This window comes from Crotalus tigris, unplaced genomic scaffold, assembly GCF_016545835.1.
Source record: "Crotalus tigris isolate CLP2741 ecotype Arizona unplaced genomic scaffold, ASM1654583v1 scf7180000024437.13266115, whole genome shotgun sequence".
NCBI classification, from domain to species: Eukaryota; Metazoa; Chordata; class Lepidosauria; order Squamata; family Viperidae; genus Crotalus; species Crotalus tigris.
The window spans coordinates 2,560,756-2,577,483 of NW_024100606.1; the positions used below are offsets into that span (position 1 = coordinate 2,560,756).

At 40.9% G+C, this 16,728-nt stretch overlaps 1 long non-coding RNA gene across 1 annotated transcript; it reads left to right on the forward strand.

Annotated features, from left to right (window-relative positions):
- The first annotated feature begins 7,232 nt into the window (after positions 1-7,232).
- LOC120302617 lies at positions 7,233-16,379 on the forward strand. Its single transcript, XR_005555175.1, has 3 exons — positions 7,233-7,323; positions 15,437-15,590; positions 16,304-16,379. It is a non-coding gene; the product is annotated as an uncharacterized LOC120302617 (long non-coding RNA).
- Positions 16,380-16,728: the final 349 nt, after the last annotated feature.

Genomic DNA, 16,728 nt, shown 5'->3' on the forward strand with positions numbered 1-16,728 from the left:
AACTGATTGGCTTACAGGATCCAGGAGAAATGGTGAGAGGCGGCGGAAACTGGCAAGGTCAGGAGGAACATCTGGGAAACTGCCATCTTTATCCACATTACTGTCAACATGGAGAGATTATCCTGCCTGGCTTAGATGACTTTAAAACACAGTGATTGGCTTTAAAACAGGAACATCTACATTTAGAGGGAGCACAACAAATGGCTCTAGACATCAGTTACCAAATAAAAGCCAACCTATGTCAAACACTGCAGCCCAGTCCTAAAGCCTATTTACTTAGAAGTAAGTCTCACTAAGTTTAATATAGTCCCAAAATAAAAGGATTATATATTTATTTATTTAAATAAATGTATGTAATCGTCCAACTCACTGATACAGTAAGTGATTTTAGGCAGATTGCAAAATTTAAAAAATCCACCATCCAGTCATACTTTAATTTGTATTATTGTTATTAAGACTTGGTAATTGAACCCTGCCTAAGCCACATCTGTAATATTTATGGGAGTGTGAAGCCATGTTTTTTGGATCCAATAAGAAAATTGAATAGCCAGATCACCAGTGGTTGCTTCTGCATTTACATACCTGTTTTTCAGGTATAGCTTTCTTCTTTCTACCCAGAAATGTCCTTAAAGAAACAATTAAAGAGAAAAAATAGTGAGTTCGTAGCCTAGATAAAACCCTTTTGACAATGTTCAAACCAAATATGGCATACATTTCTGTATTGGAGGAGTATACAAACTTTTATTATATATATAGCTGTTTCTCAAAATGGACTCAAAAGGCCTTTTCAATCACAAGACTCTTCTGTGCACGAACAAGCAATGTGCAGGCAATAGGACACTTGTTTGCCTCTTATGCTGAAACACACACCTGTGATTGTCTCCAGAACTTTAAGAGCACATGTTGCAGGTAACCACGTATTTCTTTGGGGTTTTAATTTAATTTACGCTTCGTTAGCATGCATGTCCTCCAGGCAATTTCAAGTTTAATATTTGTTCAGCACTGAAAATAATTTGAAGTTGCCAAGAGGAGAGTTTTAAGGAACAAAGGATATGGGTCCAGTTGAGGAATGTAGCAGGAAGCCAATGCTTGAACATACAAATTCAGATTGCAAAAAATGAGATTATTCAGTGAAATTTTCAGTGTTTTCAACTTTTAGATGCAGCATCTTGTGAACTAAAATTTGCTTTTTAAGAGTGAAACTCATAGGTGCAGTGGTACCTAATCTTGAGATTGATCCTCATAAAGAGGATTTTCAGAGTAGAGAGTTGCAAATAACTAAGTATCTCCAGGAAAGAGTTACCGGTTTTCCTGAGGGGTTCCTTCCATTCTTTTAGCAGATCGATGAGAATAGATCTGTTTAATCTGAAAAGAGATGTGATTGTGAGGGATAAATGTAAAAGATTTTTCACAATGAGGAAAAGAATCAGTGACTGACACAGAGGACTATGTTTTTTTTTCCTCTGCTTCTCAATAAGATACTCTTCCTTTTCTCCAGCTTTTCTTTGTAAAAAGGTGTGGGGTCTCCAATATGGTCTTGGTAAGCCTCATAAGAAGATTTTATGGACCAAATCAAGCCCACCAGCCGGATGTTCCCTATCAGAATTGGAAGTGCAATGAATCCAAGGTTAATATACCCGTTTGGTTACCCTATTTGCCCCCCCTCATCAATCATTATATAAAAATCAGTCCCATCTTTTCTTGTGATGTTGCTATCTCACTGCCACATCTACTGCAGCTCTTTGAGGTTGAACATATCCTATTAAATCCTGGCTGCAGTAATGTGGTTCTCCTGAGTTACCGTTCAAGGGACTGCTAGCTCTTCACTAAAGCAGTATATTGAGAGTGTGGAGAAGTTTATCTTTTCATTACTGGACTTTGAGATATAGTAGATTAATAAACTGATGTAAGGGTCTCTAGAAAAATATTTTAGCTTACCTCAATCAAACAAATTATTACAATAATAACCATCATCACTGTTATCACTGAAACAGCCAAAGGCCAATTGATGCCATTCCCGTATTGTGAAATTCCCTGCTTTGGTATCTGCAAGGTTAAACAAAAAGAAATAAAGTGGAAGATGGGCCTTTTCGTATTTCAACATCTAATCCATCCTGACTAATGACATAGAGGGCAGCTCTTTCTCATTGGTATGCATCAGACAGTTTTATAATAGCTTCGTTCTCAGATAATGCTAAGTTAGAATTTGAATATCTTAGCCCATATGTGATAAGATTTGAGCAACAACTATAATCTAAACCCATAGTTTGAAGTTAGTTTACTAAAGCATACCATGTTTTAATTATTATTATTATTATCTTGAGCTAAGAATCTTGGTTTATTATTGGTTTATATTTTGCCATACCCGAGGCCCTTTCATCATGTCATGGTGAAATCAAGGCAAGACAAAGACAAGTTTCAGAAATCTTGTTTCCCTTCATGTAGTCTTGTAACTTTCCCTAGCAACTTTTTCATCATCCATCTTGTCTGCTGAATACCAGACAGATGGAAGAATCTGAAGTTTGTGTGCAGAATCATCTATTAGCCCCATAAACCTAAAAATCCCCATTGGATTAAAAAAAATGTAGCTATATCAGAAAAAAAAAGCCATAGGTACAGTCTTATAAATGCACGCTCATAATAAACCACTTTGGAATTATAAAATTACAGTAAAAATGAAAAGCATACATTATATAAAAATAGGTTTATAAAACATTAACAAAAATCCTCATAAATCACTGATAAATGCTTAATTTAGTACTTCTATCAATATAAATGGAAAAAGTATTATTGCCGTTAGGACATGGGAGATATCATATCTCTAAGATTAAAAAATATTTTTAAAAAGTAGCCAGGAATTAAGTAAACAAGTTACAATTATTCTCTTTATGTGCAATACTGGGTATGGATTATTAGAAAAATTAAAGCAAATCTTTTTAGTATTATGTGAATATAGATAATATGTACTATATACTATTATCTAAGTTCATTTTCCTTTGCTTTTTAGGAAATGTTTGCAAAATTTAGCATTAAAAAATCTTTAGATATTTCTTATAATATTTATTTGCTCCTTTAAAATAGCATGTTAAAATTCAAAAGGAGAAATTAAGTTGATAAATCAGACCAGAGACAATGATACATCATTGTAATCATCATCAACAACAACTTAGTGCAGGAAACATTTGATTATACCATTGTTCAGTGTATTATTTTCTTTAATGACCAATTATCTACTTTATGAAAGAAATACTGCAGACTCTTGCAGTTCTTCTAATCCATATAAAACCTCTTTTCCTCAGAAAAAAATATATTTTTGCCCATCTACCCTTTAAAAACAATAAGTTTTACCAATCCAGCTTTCCCAAAATCATCATATCTGAAATTTCTGTTTTAATTCTGATGAATCTCATTCTGTTTTTTTTTGTTTTCATGTTTTAGTTACTTTAGCTTTGTACTCTCCAGATGCTGATCACAATTTGTAAGAACCTTACATCGATACACATGTCGTTTATCCTAATATACAGACATGGGAATCAGGCAGAGATGTGGTCTTTGCACCTGCAAATTATTATAAACAATCTAACAAGGCTTTTACTCAAAAAAGAGTAATTGTCTTTACAGAAATGAATGGCAATTAGTTTTCATCAATTTGGCCTCCTGGGGAAAAAAAAGAGACACATCTCGGTAACCAAATCTTGTAATACTGCTATTTGGGCACCTCTTAGGACTATTTATCTAGGTTGCTTTTACCTCACCAAAAGGTTTCTCCATTTTTCTGGAGCTTGCTGTAGTCATATTCTTTACATTTTCCTCCAGAAACAAGGAGGATTTCAACAGAGCAGATGCCTCCTGGATGTTTTTTCTCTTACTGTACAATTTCATGACAAGACCAATCTTAGAGATGAGAAAACCACAAGAGTTCTGGATAGTCAGTTCTCTGCAGTCTACTTTGATCAAACGGATCAAGTGGGAAATTAGATTCCTGATACGCTCATTGAGGATCAGGTGTGCCAAGAGTATTTGCACCTCAGTTTCAAAGACATCCCCCTGAAGCAAAGAGTTATCGGTGGTTGAGAAAAAATCAGATAACAGGGGAGCAGAGGTGGTTTCTTCCTGATACTCCCAATACACTTCATTAGATAATGTTTTCTGTGGCAATCGTTCATTCAAAGTTTTAGCCTCATCAGTAGGCCTTCTGGCGTTGCTTCCTCCAATTATCAAGTGTTTAAGAAAATTTTCTCTTCTTGAATCCTGAGATTCAAATCCCTTCTCCAAAATATTATCTATAATTTGTTCACTCTGAGTATTTTGCTCTTTTATCTGCTCACTGATTACACTGTGATTTCCATGGCTGGGCCTTGCTGATGTGTTGCCAGATTTCAGAATAAAGATGACTTTACTAGCCTCTTCCTCACCACCACCATCCACTACAGTAGAATAAGTCAATGGAGGCAGCTCTGTTGGAAGATGTAAAATTGAGCGCTTCCGTAATGAGTGTACTGATGCTTGAGGATGCCTGTTAAGGGAAGAAACCTGCTGAGGCTCTTCTTGCACTTCAGAATCCTCTGTTTTTTCAACCATGAAATGTGAAGTAAATTTTCCCTGTTCTGTTGCAAGTCTTAGAGTGCTTTTTGCAAACCCTCGTCTTTTTCTTAGGAACCTAGAAAATAATTCTTCTTCCCGCACATTTTTCCCAAGCTCATGATCTTCCTGTCTTGTTTTCTGATGGTTCCTTAATCTTTCGAGAGGGTTGTAATTATCTGTAATTTTTGCTTTGGGAGGCACCTGTGACTGCTTGTTATCCTTCATAGGACCTTGTTGCCCTACAGGCTTCCACCATTGTTGAACTATTGGATATGGAACCGATTTTATTTTCTCCCCTGTAAGTTTTCCAAAGTTTGCTGCAAATTCTTGCCTCTTTATTAGAAATTTCACAAATAAATCTTCTTCCCTTGGATTTCTTCCAATCTCTTGATCATCTTGTGTGATTTCCTGATGGCTCCTCAATCTTTCCAGAGGGCTTTCATTCCATAGGCTGATGGCACCAGAAGCTTCCAAAAATTCTGTAGCAACTTTCTTTTCCATATCATACCTTTTCTCTACATTATCTGTTGTTTTTGCTTTTGGAGACACCTGTGGCTGCCCGTTCACCTTAATAGGCCCTTTTGGTCCTACAGGCTTCCACCATTGTTCAGCCATTCTACATGGAACCACTTTTACTTGCTCTTCTGCAAATTTTCCAACATTCTCTGCAAATTGTCGCCTCTTTGTTAGAAACCTAAGAAATAAATCCTGTTCCTTTGGATTTCTCAGAAACTCAAAACCGTCCTTTATTGTTTCCCGATTCTTCCTTAATATTTCCAGAGGGTTTTTAGTCCTTGGGTTGATCTCTCCAGAGACTTCTAAAATTTCTGTAGCCACGTTTTTTGGATATCATCCTTTTTCTCTACATTATCTGTTATTTTTGCTTTAAGAGACACCTGTGACTGCCTGTTATCCTTCATAGGCCCTTGTTGCCCTATGGGCCTCCACCATTTTTCAACCATTCTATATGGAACCAGTTTTACTTGCTCTCCTGTAGGTTTTCTAATGTTTCCTGCAAATTGTTGCTTCTTTGTTAGGAACCTAAGAAATAAATCTTCCTCCCTTGGATTTTTCCCAAGACCATGACCTTCTTGTTTTATTTCCTGATGGCTCCTTAATCTTTCCAGAGGGCTTCCATTTCTCAAACTGACGGCACTGGAAGCTTCCAAAAATTCTGTAGCCACTTTTTTTGGGATATTATACTTTTTCTCTACATTATTTGTTATTTTTGTTTTGGAAGACACCTGTGGCTGCCAGTTTTCCTTCATAGGCCCTTTTTTCCCTACAGGCTTCCACAATTGTTCAACCATTGCATATGGAACTGATTTTACTTGCCCTCCTGCAGGTATTCCAAAGTTTTCTGCAAATTGTCGTTTTTTTGTTAGGAACTTAAAAAATATATCCTCTTCCCTTGGATTTCTCACAACATCAAAATCGTCATTTCTTGTTTCCTGATTCAACCTTAATATTTCCACAAGACTTTTATTCCTCATGCTGATGTCTCCATAGACCTCTAAAATTTCTATAACCACTCTCTTTTGGTTATCATACTTTTTCTCTACATTGGCTATTATTTTTGCTTTGGGAGACATCTTTGGCTGCCTGTTATCCTTCATAGGCCCTTGTTGCCCTACAGGCTTCCACAATTGTTCAACCATTGCATATGGAATCGGTTTTACTTGCTCTCCTGCAAGTTTTCCAACGTTTTCTGCAAATTTTCGCCTCTTTGTTATAAATTTAAGAAATAAATCTTCTTCCCTTGGATTTTTCCCTAGATCATGACCTTCTTGTTTTATTTCCTGTTGGATCCTTAATCTTTTCATTGTATCAGAAGTAGGCTTTACTTGCTCTCCTGCAAGTTTTCCAATGGTTTCTGATAATCTTCGGCTGTTTGTTAGAAACCTAACTGCTAAGTCTTTTTTTCTTGGATATTTTTCAAGATCTCTCTGTATCATATTCTCATAGCTCTTTAACCCTTTTAGAAGGCTTTTAGTCCCCAGTCTGATCTCACCAGAAGTTTTTGTAATTGTACGTAATGCCTTTTGGATGTCCAGTTCTTAAGACTCCTCTGTATTTTCAGTTATTTTTGCTTTGGGTGCCACTTGTAGGTCATTGTGTGATTTGTACAGTCTTTTCAGCAGATTTTCAGGAGACTCCTTTTCATCCAAATATTTATGAGGATTTGGGTTATTTAATCTACTCACTGATTTTAATATAGATGGACTGTCAATTTCAATGGAATTACCAAGCTTCTCCTGAATATGCAGATTGTCGAAAGTTGGAGATTTGGTATTCCTTCTACAATTTATGTTTGAGGCTGGGCATATAAGTATGAATCCATCCAGCCTTTTAATAAAACACACCAGAAGGATCCCAACAAAAAAAAGTTGGGTAGCAGATGTGGCAACACATCCCATGCTGCACATCCTCTCTTTGTCGTCTGACTCCAGTGAAGGATGCCTTGCAATATGGCAGCCTACAATGGAGGTAACCCTGTGCGGTTACCAAACAACCACATGTCATTCCATATGGAGGCTGCAGGAGAAGGCCACTGCAAGTTGAGAGTTCTGTCTGCTTGTGACATCATTTTACCATGATTTCTGACATTATAGAATTGCCAGAACTATGGCAACCATATAGGTAGTGGCCTCTTTTACAGATAATCATTTGAGTTCATGAGATCACTCAGATATTTGTGATTAATTTTTGGGTCAGAGTTGTTGAGTCCGTCGTGAAATGGTAAGACATGAGAAGCAGTTGTAGTTCTCAGGAAACCTTTATTCTTCAGTTCAGCTTACATTGGAATATGGCGGCAAACGCCCAAACTCGCGGCCTCCTTTTATAGGACTTTCCCAGGTCAATGTGTTACTTTTCGCGCGCCAGTACTTGCGCATGTGCACAAGCACTGGCGACAGCCTGTCTGGTCCCGGGCAGCTTGCACCTGCCCGGGACCGCCTGCAATGCCCCGAGCCTGCTTGCAAGGCTCAGGACATAACACCCCTTTCCCCCGGGCTAAAATGCCATAATAATAAACAACCCATTTTCTTAATGCAGTGCTCTACTCCCTCATTGTTCCTACTCTTCTACTGACTCTGTTTAGCCAGTAGTGTTATGTAGTACTTAGAAGATTTCCTTGCTCTCTGTGACCTCCTAAGCTCTGGGTGTCTGGCAGGTGCCCCCTGACTGAGGGGTGGCGTGTGCCTGTTTCCCTTATCATGCCTTGGTGCCTCCCAAGGACTGGGCCCCAGTGCCTGGCCTACTTGCTTGTCCACCGGGCTCATCAAGCCAGGGCTTCTTCCAGTGTATGACCTGGTTGTCCCACCTAGCTGTAGGCTCTCTGGCCCTTCTAAGTGACTGTCACTGTTGGGCGTTTCTGTAGAACCTCCTAGGTCCGTCCAAGACCTGTCAGGAGGCTGTCTATCCCCTGAATCCCGTTCTGTATCCGGGCTTGTGTGGGTTTCAGTACTGTCCCAAAACTCAGTTGTCCCCTGAGTGTAGTCAGAGGTGTTGTAGTCGGGATTTGGTTCCTCGACCACCTCCCTGTGTGTTTGCCCCCTTCTAGGGACAGGGTTGAAGTCAGGCCAACTAGGAGGAGTGTGTGCCAGCTCTCTTGCAGGGAATGGATTGTTGGGATGCTCCCGGGTATTCTCTCTGACTGGAGTACTGAGTGATGCGGGTGAGAAATGATCATGCCCCCGGGGTGACTCCCTGGCTGGAGTAGGCATTGATGCCTGGGTTCTAGTTGGGCTCCATGACTTCCTGTTGGGAGCAATTGCGGAATCTCGGGATGGGCTGATTGTGGCTTCCCCATTGATGATGGGCATCATTCCATGCCCCTCCCTTTGCCCAAAGGGCTCCCCCTCCCCCCCCTGGAAAAGACCCAGGAGTCTCAGTGGGAAGGTCCCGTCTAGGGCGAAGTTGGTCAATGTGCCGACGCAGGACACGACCGTTGTCCAGGGATACCTCGTAGGATAGAGGACCTGTGACCCTGGATATAGATGCGGGGACCCATGTATGACCAGGCCCGTAATTACGAGTCCAAACCGGGGCACCCACAAGTAGTTGCCTAGGTGCCCTGGGGTGTGAGACAGAAGGAGGCAGTCTGTCCGGATGCAACCGGTCAAGCTTGGTAGTCAGTTTGCGCCCCCAACGAAGTTCAGCTGGGCTTCTCCCTGTAGAAGTGGATGGTGTGGTGCGATAAGAAAGGAGGAAGTCAGCCAACCTGTGATGCCAGTCCCCGTAGGTGAGCTCTTCAAGGCGTCCTTGGTGATGCGAACCATGCGTTCAGCCATACCGTTGGTGGACGGGTGGAAAGGTGCAGAAGTGGCATGACGAATCATGTTAGCCTGCAAGAAAGCTTGGAATTCAGAGGAAGTGAATTGAGGGCCGTTGTCAGACACAATGACGTCTGGGAGCCCGTGTGCAGCAAAAATCCCCCTCAGTACCTGAATAGTCTTTGCAGTGGTGGTGGAAGAGACAGGTACAACCTCAAGCCATTTTGAATGGCTGTCAATGAGGACCAAGAAGAATTGACCCTGAAAGGGCCCAGCATAGTCAATGTGCACCCTAGACCATGGAGACTGTGTTTCCTCCCATCTATGCACAGGAGCTTGGGGCATTTCAGGGCGTGAGCGTTGACAAAGGTGGCAAGCATGCACCTTAGCTTCTATGTCTTTGTCTACACCAGGCCACCACAAGTGGCTGCGTGCAAGAGCCTTCATTCGAACAATGCCAGGATGACCCTCGTGGAGGGAATCTAAGACCCTAGTCCTCATTGAGGTGGGGATGACAACTCTGCTTCCCCAAAGCAGACAACCCTGAGAGGTGGACAACTCATTCCTTTTAGACCAGAAACTCTGAAACTCAGGACTAGGACAGTGCTCAGGCCATCCAGACAAAACCCAAGAAAGGACACGTGAAAGTGTGTGATCTGTGCCTGATTCAGTGGCTACATCCCTGGCATTCAGAGGGGACTCGGGCAAGGCTTGAATGGAGAGAATATTGATGGCTGGCGTGGGGTCAGCCTCTATTACCGGCAGGGGTAATCTACTGAGGCCATCAGCATGGCCCATTTCCTTCCCAGGCTTGTGAAGTAGGGAAAAATCATATGCAGACAAAAAGATAGACCACCTGAGCATCCTGGGGGAGATGATTTGGGGAGTTTGTTTACGTGTGGTAAACAGTCCCAGCAAAGGCTTATGGTCAGTGAAGACCGTAAAATGCCTACCATATAAAAAATCATGGAATTTTTTAATTCCTGCAACAACAGCTAAGGCCTCCCTGTCTATTTGAGCTTAGTTGGCTCAGCTGAAGACAATGTTCTGGAGTAATATGCAACAGGAACCTGAGTTCCATCAGACCTGAGGTGGCTCAGAACAGCACCTACCCCATAAGGGGAAGCATCACAAGCGATGCACACAGGAAGGGACTCATTGAAGTGAGCAAGTACACTGTTAGAAGTGAGCAAGACCTTGACCTCATTGAAACTTGCCTCATGTGTCTGTGACCACTGCCACGCTGCCTGTTTATCTAATAGCCTGTGAAGAGGCTCAGCTACACTAGCCTTGTGTGGAAGAAAGGAATTGTAGAAATTCAGAAGGCCCAGAAAAGCCTGTAGTTCGGCCTTAGACTTTGGCGTAGGGGCTTGCATAATGGCTTTTAGTTTGGATTCAGCAGGATGAATCCCAGCAGCATCAATTTTGAACCCCAGAAAATCTGTAGAAGGCACCCCAATTTTACACTTGTCCTTCTTGAGTTTGAGTCCCGTTTTCCTGAACCTTAATAGGATAGCCCTTAGCCTTTCAGCTAGAATGTGTGTGGAGTCTCCTGCAATTAAGACATCATCAAAATAGGGGCAAACCCCTGGTATACCCCGTAGTGTGTTTTCCATTACGCTTTGGAAAATCCCAGGAGCGGCATTTACTCCAAATTGAAGTCTCTTTACCTTGAAAGCCCCTCTGTGGGTCACAATAGTCTGAGCTATGGCAGCGTTATCATCAACAGGCAGCTGTTGATATGCTTGAGCTAGATCAAGCTTTGCAAAAACGCACCCCCGCTTGAGGGAGGCCAGGATATGACTGACCACAGGAACAGGGTAGGCATGTTGCTGCAATGCCTTATTTAGAGTGCATTTGTAATCAGCACAGATGCGAATGTCCCCATTTGCCTTAAGAGGCGTGACAATGGGGGTCTCCCATGGACTGGAGTCAACTGGTTCTAGATTCCTTGTTGGATCAGTTTATCCAATTCAGTGTCAATTTTACTCTTTAAAGCAAAAGGGACCCTTCTTGCTTTAATTCTAATGGGAGTGACAGTGGGGTCTAGCTTTAAGGACACAGGAGGTCCTTTGAACGTGCCCAGCTGGGGGCTGAAAACATCTGCAAATTCTTTGCAGACTTCCTGTAGGTCGAGTGTTTGTAGGCTGTTGAGCCCTGTGACGTGTATTCCCAAGGCCTCAAACCAATCGAGTCCTATGAGACTCGTTCGTTCACCCCCTACTACTAATATGTCTAGTGGACCTTCAAAATCCTTATACTGTACGTTAAGGGTGGCCTCCCCCTTATCACACACTCTGGAGTTTGAAAGTCTGTTAACACAATATCAGAAGGCCTCAGCTTGGCCTGAGTTCCACTACCGGAACAAATCTTCCTAAATGTGTGCATAGAAATGATCAAAAGTGCAGACCCCATGTCCAGTTCCATAGTTAATGGAACCCCTTGTAGCTTCACCTTAAGTGACAGCTTTTTCTTAATGGGCTTGTGTGTGCCTGTCCTGTAGATGCTTCTTCGCGAAGCGCAAAACCCCACTCTATTCTGGCTGGGGACCCTGGTACCTTTCAGGCTCAATTCTTCCTGAGGTTGTACTTTCTGGCGGCCCAGGCACACAGCTGCAATGTGTCCTTGTTTTCCGCACGCCCGGCAGATAGCGGAGCGGAACTTGCAGTCGGCTCTCTTGTGGCGACCTCCACAACCGATGCACTTGGGGAGAGGTGAAGAGCTTCCTCTTGGTTTTCCTTCCTTTGTGGGGTGGAGACGGTCCACTTCCTCATCCGGATCCTCCTCGGAGTTCCTTTGGACTTCTTCCTGGTGCACGGATGCAGCATCTGGGCTGTTCCTGATTGGCCACAAGTTCTTGAATGCGCCGCCCGCTGCTTCTTCTGCGGTGACCTCTCTCAAGGCATCTTGGAAGGACAAGTCCTCCTTGGCGAAAAGTCTCTGTTGCAACTCTCGATGCCTTAGCCCGCATACGAACCAGTCCCTCAATCGTTCTTCGAGGTCCTTGAACTCGCAATGTTTGGCGGCTTTCCTCAGTGCGGCGATGTACTCCTTGGCCGATTCTCCGGGTCGTTGATCCCTCTGCTCGAAGGCCACGCGATGACGGACATCTTAGGTTGGAAGTGCTCCTTCAATAACTTCTTTAGATCTGCGTAGCTGACAGACTCTAAAGGAACAGGTGCTGCGAGGTTCTCTGTGATTTCGAATGCGTCTTGACTGCAAACGCACAGCAGGGTGGAAGCCTTCAAGCTCTCTTCCCTCACCTGGTTCACTTTGAGGTAGTTTTCCACCCTGGCTGCGTAGGACTCCCACCTCTCTGGATGTGAGACGTCGAATTCCGAAAGCCTTCCAATCTTCACCATTTTGTATCAGGGAGGGTCTATCAGCCAGCCTACCCCTGAATGCACGCTGGATTGGCGGGTAGCTGTTCCTGCCGCTCCGGACTCACTCGGGTAAGCTTACACCTTCTCTTTTCCGATGTAAGGCATCCCACCTTCGTCACCAGTGTTGAGTCCATCGCGAAATGGTAAGACACGAGAAGCAGTTGTAGTTCTCAGGAAACCTTTGTTCTTCAGTTCAGCTTACATTGGAATATGGCGGCAAACACCCAAATTCTCGGCCTCCTTTTATAGGACTTTCCCGGGTCAATGTGTTACTTTTCGCGCGCCAGTACTTACGCATGCGCACAAGCACTGGCAACAGCTTGTCTGGTCCCGGGCAGCTTGCACCTGCCCGGGACCGCCTGCAATGCCCCGAGCCTGCTTGCAAGGCTCAGGACATAACAAGAGTCACAGTAGGTAACACCATCTATTTCAACTGGAACATCAGATTGTAAGGCCTGGCTACCATTCTCCAGCTACTAAAACAAATTACTGCAAATTATTTATAGCTAGAAAAAAGGGGGATAAGCAGTTGAGGAAGGAGAATAAGAGGACTTTAACTTATATACCGTCCCATAATGCTTCACAGCACTCTCTGGGAGGGTTTACAATGTCAGAATATTGCCTCGAATAATCTGGGTCCCCATTTTTCCAACCTCAAATGGATGGAAGGCTGTGGCAACCTTGAGCCCTTCATGATTGAATTCCAACTGTGGGCAGAGTTAGTCTGTGATAGTGCACATAAGATAATCATCCGCAACAGAAAGAGCAGATAATTCTAAACAGAAGTTTCTGTGCAACATCCAGCTGTCTTCCTTTACCCAACATTTATTTATTTTATTTGTATCACATTGCAAGCAATCCAAATCCTGGGATTTATATGAGTACCATATGTGGGACAATTTACAACAGTCATGATAAATCTAAAAACATAAAATCAACCTTGGGAATATTAAAAATGACAACTCAGGGGAAAAAAAGAACCAGTAACAACACAAATGACCCCAAATAAATTAAAATGCTTTCCAGAAAAACTTGATCTTTAATATGTGTCTGAGTATAATCCAGGACATCCGCCTGATTCCCACAGGAAGACTTTTCTGAAGAACCAGTTAAACTGAAAAGCAGTCCCTCCTGGCTTCACATTTATCACACCTGGGGGTGGCAAACACTAGGGATATTTGTGGGAAGAAGGGAGCAAATGATAATATGTGCTTTTAAGTGCCCTGGCAAACACAGCACCCTTTTTTCAAATGTCCTAACAAATTGAAGCGATCAAGAGATAATCTTTTATGTATAACCCAGTCATTGTTCATTCTTTCTTGTTTGCACTCTATAGTTTGCTCAGAGATAACTTAAAATTATGCTGACCAAAAAGCTAAGCTGTAACTTTAAATGTGTTTTCCGTTTTGCTCTCAATGTATTATTCTCCTGCTTTAGCTTGTAAATGTATTTGTTCAAGGAGAAAAAGGCCCAAGGCTGCCTGCCAGCAATTGTGCATTCAGAGCAATGTGCTGTAACAAACTGTGCTCAACCTGATAGATAAGGAAAACAAAAAAGAAATCTTAAGGTTAAAAAGATACCTAAACAATTTATACACGCAGACCAAAATGGTTTCCTACCACGAAGGCAAATTCGAAACAATATGCGGATAATTTTGAATATTTTGGAGTACTACGAGATTCATAGTGAAAAACAAGTAGATGCACAAAAAGGCTTCAACAACGTAAATTGGAACTTCATGTTGAGGCAGTTAGGCTATATGGATTTTGGCAGAAATTTTATAAACATATTCAGAGCTATATATGATAAATAAGAGGCGAGAGTTATAATCAATGGAGAAGCGACACAAAGCTTCCAAATTAGGAAACCTACAAGACAAGGATGTCCGCTCTCGCCATTAATGTTTATATTAACTCTCGAAGTACTGACTAGAATGATGCGAAAGGAAAGTCAAATTAGAGGCTTAAATATTAAGAAAGAAACCTACAAATTGCAAGCATTTGCGGATGACCTCGTATTTATCTTAGAGGAACCGCTACATTTGGGTACAAGACTGGTGGAAATATTAGAAGAATAGGGAGAGGTAAAGGGACTGAAAATCAATAAAGATAAAATGAAAATGATAGTTAAAAATATAACTAATACACAGAAAATTGACCTGATGGAAAAAGTAAACATCCAAATAGTGAAGAAAGTTAAATACTTGGGAGCACCGCTAACAGCAAGATTTATTACAATTAAAGAAGATAACTATGTTAACTTAAACAATCAGATAAAGAAAGATTTAGAAAGATGGAAAAATTTGCAACTCTCTTTTATAGGGAGAATTGCAGCTGTAAAGATGAACATTTTACCTAAATTACTCTTTTTATTTCAGAATGTCCCCATAATATTAGAGAAACAAATATTTTGTAAATTTGAATAAAATAATATTGAAATTTATTTGGCAGGGGAAGAAACCTAGAATTAAATTAAAACTATTACAAGAAGCTAAAAAGAGGGGGGATTCAGACTATCTGACTGGGAGCTGTACTACCAAGCTGCAATACTCACCTGGGCGCGGGATTGGATAAATTTAAAAAATAGAAGGCTATTAACTGTAGAGGGTCATGATTTACAATCTGGATGGCATGCATTTTTGTGGGATGAGAGATATAATGTTCATCAATACTTCCAGAGACACTATATTAGAGCAACATTATTCAATGTGTGGATTAAAATTAAACAACAGAACTATACAAAAACATTGGCATGGCTGTCAACATTGGAAGCGCTAGTGCATCCAAACTTTATGAACTTGGGAAAAATAGTCACCTACAGAGATATTTTAAATGAACAAGGGGAACTTAAATCTAGACAGGAATTAAAAGAAAACGGGGTACAATTGGGATGGTGGGCATACCTGCAAGTGCAATCACGTTATAAGAAAGACAAAAAGGAATGGGGTATAGGGAGAAATCTGATAACACTAGATAAAATATTATTAGAAACGGAGGAGAAAGCAATCAAAAGAACATATAAATATTTATTGGAATGTAAAATGGAAGAGGAGCAGGTTAAAGAAGTGATGATAACATGGGCCCAAAATTTCGTATATAATATTGACCTAGACAAATGGCAAATGTTATGAGACAGAAATAGAAAACTAACCTTGGCCACCTCATACAAAGAGAATCTGTACAAAATGTTTTACAGGTGACATTTCTCCCCAACAAGATTGGCAAAGATGAGAAAAGATACATCGCCACAATGTCGGAAGTGCAAGAAAATGTTAAGTACTTATTATCACATGTGGTGGACCTGTTCCAAAGCCAAATAATTGTGGCGGCTAATAAAGACCTGGCTGAAGGTAATGTTGGAATTGAAAATATATTCCAGACCAGAATTGTTTTTATTGGGAATGATAGATGGGAAGTTCAACAAAGGAGAGACATATCTAATGTTGCATATTATAACAGCAGCTACGTTGGTGTAGGCCCAGAACTGGAAAAACGGAAATTCCCTGGTGGAGAGTGAACTAATTAAAATGTTTTGATATGTGCAGAGATGGATAGATTATCCTTAGAAATTAAGGACAAGGATGAAAGAGAGTATTATGAAGTTTGGGACAAGATGTATTATTGGTTAGACTCAAGGAGAAAAAGTCAGAACAAAGAAAGCTCATCTAGAAGAGAGAAAGTGTACATTTTCAACCTCAAAGTGAGCGTAAGATAGAGATCAGAAAGAATATGAAATAAGAATGGAAATGGAAGTTATGTTATAAATAGATGTAAATATGTATGTAAATATATAAATATGTAAATAGTATAAAATGCAATATGTAAATGGTATAAAAGATCAATGACTAAGATGGTATATGGTATATGGTATAGTATGTATGGCAAAATAACAGCCAGAAAAGTCACACTGTGTTCAATCTGTTTTTAAATGTTTACTTAATAAAAACTATTTTTTAAAAAAGAAATCTTTTAGCTTGTTAGCATGAGAAAATGTTTAACTATAAAATGGAAAAATTTTATCTGTTTGTCTTTGTCTCTTTTCTCCTATGCCTTGCTGTGTCAGGAGGAAGAGGAGAAGAACAGGACACTCGGCTTCTCTTTGATCTAAGAATAAAGCTGTTTCTTTTGCAGTAGCCTCATGTTCAGAGTCTCAGTGGAATTTTTTATGATTCTGAGCTAAAAACCCTTACAAAGTAAATGATTGCTAGTAGCTTTTGGGTGATGAAATTATCACATGCTTATCATTTTGCTATGGCTGTGGTTGATACACATACCCTCTGTTCTGGATCATGTAACTCTGACTAGAGCATGTAGATCTGTATGTTAGAATGTTTGGCATTTATTGGATTAAGTGCTGTCTCCTTAACAGATGGCTTATGGTTAATGTAGTTTAGCTAGTCAGCAATCCCATGTTAACAGATCTGTATGAGGAGTCACTAAGCTCTTTAGAGGATATCCTGGCCATGTGCCAGTTTGGAATGCCTTTGT